The 6419-nt window shown below is 39.9% G+C and overlaps 1 protein-coding gene across 1 annotated transcript in view; it reads right to left on the minus strand.

Moving 5' to 3' along the window:
• The window catches only part of RPL24 (ribosomal protein L24), a 354788-nt gene that overhangs the window by 24805 nt on the left and 323564 nt on the right, over nucleotides 1-6419 (minus strand). The window lies entirely within an intron of this gene.

A 6419-nucleotide genomic window follows, 5' to 3' on the forward strand; every position in this document is an offset into this window, starting at 1 on the left:
GTGGGCAACATAAAAGCAGTAGCCAGTCCATCGGAAAATTTGCCTTGTGTTTGATGAGACATTTTGTCAAAAATTTTCACTGTTTCACGTTTTAACTTTCAGATTTACCGCTATAGTATTTTGGAATGCAGGAATGTGCTGTGATCTTGCATTAGAAAACAATGGTGAATCTAAATGGGTTTAACTGACTGTTTGCTTATGAAGACTGATCACAGCTTCCTTTCCACAAGATTATTCACTTTGTTTTAAACATCTCATTCTACTTTTCTTGCCTCCTTCCCTCTTCCCTGCTTGGGAGTTACTAGTAGTATTTTATGGAAGACATTAATTATAGCTCACTTTCAGTTCTAAATCCCCAGAAAGTTTAGATAGGAGTTAATGATCTCCTTGACTACTACAAGGATCTTTGCACATGCTCTGAGAAGCCTGCTACAGCCTTGATAATGTGTATTTACCTTAGTTCAATTGTGTGGCTTGTCAAGTTGAACATCTCTGCTGCTGCTGTTGTATGACTTTCCTGTATTTTTGTTCTTACCTCCTTTTCACCACTTTTTGGATCTAACCACCCTTTTCCTTCTCTCTTAAAAATACTTTTTTAAAACTTTGCTTAATGTAGTGTATTTCTCTGGGATATTTCTTTCCATCTCTTCACCATGTGCTATACAGCACAGGTGCTAAATAGTTGATAAGGTGTTTCCTATGGTTGCTGCTGCCCTGTTACTTTGTTAGTGCTATAGTACTGTGCTGGAATAGTGCCTTCTCAGTGGTTCAGAAGTCTTGAGTGGTGGCAGCTGGTTACCAGAATACTTTCCAGGGAACCCTTGGTCTAAGGGAGCAAGGAAAGGCATAATTTTCTCCTTCCTACCATACCCAAAATAGTATCTGGAATAGCTTAACTCAAATTAATTTGAAATCCATATAAAGTGAACAATAAGAGCTGTACTTCTGACAGTGATGAGACTTTAAAATTAGATAATTGGCATGTTTTACAATTTTTCTGTATAGCCACCTTATAGTATGATCTCCACATCAGTCTTCTAGATAGCTTTATATAACTAGCCTTCCATTCCCATAGAAGTCACCTGGAATTGAAGAAGTCCCATGTTGTGGAGAGCCAGGGAACAGCTATTTCAGACCTCTGTGGACCACTGAAAAAAAGATGATGAAGTCCCCCACCCCAACCCGCTGCTTTCCTTGAAATAAGGATCCATGAGAAAGGACACTGAATGGAAATCAGCAGTCTCTCTCAAAGTAGAATTTTAATTTAATTGACCAGATGCTTGAAAAACATAGAATGTCTGTCAGGTTATTAAGGACTGTAATTCCCATAGGCCTGGTATATATTCTGCCATTGTACGCTAAGTAGTGATCTCTTCCTAGGTGCAAACAGGCATGTTTGCTGGCAGTGAAACATACATGGGGAGTTGTCCTGTTGCCTTTGTCTGGCACAGTACTTAACTGTTTGATGCATGCTGGAACGCTATTGGACAGATGGCATTGTGAAGAAATAAAATCTGTTGCCTGGTTGCCATGATGACACAAAATTGAAATGTTCAGAGAAAGCCCAGAGTGTTGACTGTTTGCCTGTAGCAGTGGAGTTTAAAAAAACAAAAATAAGGGTCTTTCATTTGAATCCGTATTATTTTATGTAAATTTTTGCTTTGCTTGCATGTTCATCCATAAAAAAATGATTTTGGTATGGGGAGGTGTTCACACTATAGTAGAAATTTTCTCAATTTTGCCTTGTTTGCTAAATAAAACATTTTATTCTGTTCAGTATGAGTTGCATGTGTAGGTAGGGAGTTTTGCTAGTTTCTGTAGAGTAATGATGCCTAGTTCCTGCAAAGGTAGATATAGCTGTATAATTGCAAAACAACCAACTAGTGTTATATGGACTAGAAGGAACAGTACTTCTGTTTTTTCTATGAGGAAGAAAGGATTGAGAGTTCTCAGATTAACAAAGTGAACTTAACCTATCACTGGATTCTTAAAACATTTGCTTAAAATGTGTTTGTGTGTGATGTTAATGGCCCATTTATGTGACCTACAGTGTACTTCTTTTCCTAAGCTTCAAACATAAAGTCAAATTCATCTTTGAATAAATTCATATTCAGAATATTTGTGCTTCTGTTGTGGGAAGTTAAGGAACTGCAAGGGTGAAAGGGAAGAACACTATTTCCTCCACGCCTCATACTTAATTGTATCACTTCTCTGGTGTCTGCCTGTTCAGCTGCTACCAGGACATCCAAAGGCCACAAGCCAGCTATCTTTGTCTTGTTATGATAAAGAAGGAAAGAGGACATGTAATATATTCTAATGCTACTTTTCTTCCTGCCTCTAGCAAAGTGGTCTGGAAGGTGTTCTTGATCCCAGTAGGAAAGGTAGCCCCTTAATGGTAGGATGCTGCCCCCACCACCTTTATCATAAAGGCAGCAAAAACCTGAAACACTGGATTATTTTTTCTTGTAAACAGCCATGTGCCAATATTATAATCAGAATTACTACTGGCATTTGCTGCTGTTTCTGTTGTATGTAAAATACTTTAGGCTGGAATCCAAGGAATTTCTTGTTGAAATCAGTGGAGTTTTCATTCAAATAAACATGACTACAAATGAGCTTCTAGAACACATTTCTAGTTTTCATCCTTGTCATCACTATTAGATTTCTTTAAAGAAAGGTTACATTATACAAATCAGTATTGTTGTCACCTGTATTTTCTTGCATAGATGAGGACATAAACAGTGTAGAATTTTTAGCACACCGGTCTGTGCTGTACACATTTGATTAGTATGCCTTTTTAACCTTGATAAAAAGAATGTAAGATAATAAGTTTGCTGTAACACTGTTCTTACTATAATAAGTAGTAAAATTTTTGCACCTTTAGGAAGGACAAAGTTGAGGAGGAAAACCCTTTCAAATGGTTTCCCCCATCCTTTACAATGGGTCCATGGCATGCTCTTACTTCTGTGCTGTAAGGCAGTAAGGTTATAGGTTGTATAACTGCAGTTTGCAAAGTCGAGATCAAGTTAAAAGTATCATGAAATTCTCATGAAATCTATACTGTGCATTTAAATGTAATATAACTTTTATAGCACCTTTTTAAAAAATAGTCTGCATGCTACAGTTTTTGAAAATTGCATTTGGAAGTTGTCTTGACGTACTCAAATAAAGATACTTTCTGAATTACATGGAATACTTGTCAGCTTGTACATTTCTGTAACTTCCAAAGCTGCCTTTGAGCCATGTGAGGGACAGATAAATGCTCTAGAGAAACCTAGTGTTTGATCTGCTGTTCCCAAAGTGGAAGACAGTAAATGAATGAGTCATCTTGTTTTCCTGTTTTAATGATGCCAAAGCAGATTGCATACTTGTCTGTTTTCCCCCAGTGTGATTCATGCTGCAGCAGTGATCATGACTGCTAAACTAATTATTAAAAATTAAAAAACTAATTATTAAAAATTCCTTTTAGGATTTCCACCTGACTAGTACTTTGACAGACTGCTTTTCAACATCTGGATTTTAGTTGTTAAGATAAATCCATCCAGGCACTATACCTTCCCTTTTTGCTTGCCTAATGACAGCAATATCAGCATGCACGAGGTACATGTAAGGGGAACAGCCTTCTCAACAGATTGTTTAAATCAGGGGTAGTCAAACTGCGGCCCTCCAGATATTCATGGACTACAATTCCCACGAGCCCCTGCCAGTCTGCTTTCTCACTCAGACTCAAGGCAATTTTATAATGTATAAGTCAATACAGTCAATAGGATGAGGAGACATCCAATAAATAATGTAAGAGGGCTAGCTTGCAGACATTGAAGGGCTTTGTATATGATCACTAGTACCTAGGGGTGTGCATTTGGCTAAATCCAAACTGGGAAAATATCCAAAAAATACCTTATCAGTATTTTGCAGCTATTATTTCATCTGAATATAAATCTGAATATAAATTAGGGCTGAATTTCAGCTATCTAAAATGGTCAGGTCCCTTTAAATGCCTGCTGGGTGAACTCATTTGGAGAAGGAATTTTAAAGGAACCACAATCCTTTTAAACACCTTTTATTTCCTCCTTTGAAACCAATGTAGGATGGAGACACCTTGTTTGGGTGCTCATAGAATTGTACTCCAAACTTTGAAAAGTGGAGTTTGTTTTAGGAGAGACACTGGCAGCTATGCTGCAAATTTGGTGCCTCTACGTCAAAACACAGCCCCTCCCCGGAATTGATTCTCGATTATGTTCTATGGGGACCATAGACTACAATTGATTAAGGCTGAATCTAAAATGACCAAGCCTGAGAAATCCCAAAAAATATTTGATTGGAATGTCAGGTAGTCAATGTTAAAGGGCGTTTAAACAGATTCCCAAATATTTACTGAATACCATATCAGTATTGGGATTTGGGAGTATCTGAAAATACTGATCTTTTGTGTGCAATATACTCAAACCCTAAAACATACTGATTTATTTTGTACAGCCTTACTAGTACTTGTAATTTAATCCAGTAAGTAGTGGGCAATAAATTGAATGATGGCAGAATGTGTATAAAATTCAGGCACTACCTAGTTTATAATTGAGCTGTCCATTTTGCACTAAATGGAGTTTCCAAGTTGATTTTAAGGGGAGATCTATGTAGAATGCTTTACAGCTACTGTGGGCATGGATCCAGGTTGCCAGGTTGGAAGATAGCTGTTTGTTTGTTTGGCGGCTGAATTAATTTATGGAAAGGATGAGATTTTGCCTTTTTTTCAGACATTACCTGCTGGGAGAAGGGGCTAAGGTTCCAACGAACTGATGTTTCCCTAGAAGTTATTTAAAGCCATTTAAGTTTTCCCTAATCCCATATTTGAAGAGGTTGGTGAAATGAGTATTCCATACATGCACAGAGTCTAGTTCAGCATCTTTATTAGACCCAACTGAAATAGCTTCTTGAATTTGGATATTATGGGGAGGGGCAAAAAGATGTTCTACTCTGATGGAACTCTTCAATGGTCTATCTAGTAGTCCTTTTCCACAGTGACCAGACAAGTATCATTGAAAGGACAAAGGTTCCCTGTGTTGTAGCTCCTCAGCACCGGTATTGAGAGAGCTATCACCTAAATATCAAAATTCCACTTGGGCATGGTCATGAATAGCCATTCATGGACCTATCCTTATGACAGCCGTGATAAATCAGGACTCCATCTAGTCCAGCATCTGGTCTCATGGTAGTTAACCAGTTACTTTGAAGGACCAACAACCGATCATTGAGCCCCCAGGCCTTCTGATGTTGCCTCCTGGCATTGGCATTCAAAGTTTCACTAACTCAAAATATAGAGTCACCTTTAGTCACCATGGCTAGTAGCCACAAATAGACTTATCCTCCATCTGTCTAATCTTTTAAAACCAATGTAGATCTACTCAGAAGCATTTCAATACTGGCCATTTTGTTTTGAGTTCATTTTCTAATCATCCCCTGCATGCAGCCATAGCTACACCCTCTGGCAGCAAATTCTACTTTTTAATCACTTAAGGAGTAAAGGTTGCTGTGCATCCTGACTAAACAGTCCATCGATTTAATTGGCTGCCTTTGAGCTCTAGTATTTTGGAAGAGAGAGTAGTTGTCAATTAATATACCACCCTCCGTCCACTCATCTCATTACAAGCATAATTTTATAAACCTCTATCATGCTTCTAAAATTGAAAAGCCCCAGATTCTTCAACCTTCCCTCATAGGAAAGATGCTCCCACTCCTTAGTCATCTTGGCTGCCCTCTTCTGCACTTTTCCCAGCTCTGCAATTTCCTTCTGGATACAGTGACCCAAACTGCATTATCAGGATCCCCAGAAGGCTGCACCATTGGCAGGGGTATTATAATACTGACAGTTATTTTTTGCAATCCCTTTCCTAACCACCCCACAAGTTTCACTGCAGCAGCAGCTCTAATCCTTTAAAACAACAACAACGAGCTGGATCAAACCAGTCTGCGATTGCGCTAGTCTCATGGCAATTGTAGACAGTAGTCGTTTGCAGGAAAATGATCCAAAGCAGTATTAAGGCCAAAATGGGGAGCTCTGAAGTTTGCGCAGCCAGGGGATGCGTGGGCCGTAATGGAAAATTATGCTGGCTAAATCAGGATGCTCTTGGGGAATTCACAGCGCAAATCCCGGGGGTTTGACGGATCCCTCCGTTCCTCCGCCCGACGGGGTCCCACCGCCTGCAAGCTCCGAGCACGCTCACTCCCAGCGGGTACCCGTCCTTCGGCGTCGCCGCCGCCTCGAGCCGCGCGGAGACCCTGGCGAGAGTCACCTTTTTAGAGGCCCCTCGCCATGGAAGGGGAGGCTGAGGTTGGGATGCTCCGCTGGCGAATAAAGGTGGCCCGAACAAGGGCGCCCTTAAAGCCCCAAGGCCGGCTCGTCCCCTCTGGCGGGGTCTCAGAGC

Source organism: Paroedura picta, chromosome 6 (genome assembly GCF_049243985.1).
Source record: "Paroedura picta isolate Pp20150507F chromosome 6, Ppicta_v3.0, whole genome shotgun sequence".
Taxonomy (NCBI): Eukaryota; Metazoa; Chordata; class Lepidosauria; order Squamata; family Gekkonidae; genus Paroedura; species Paroedura picta.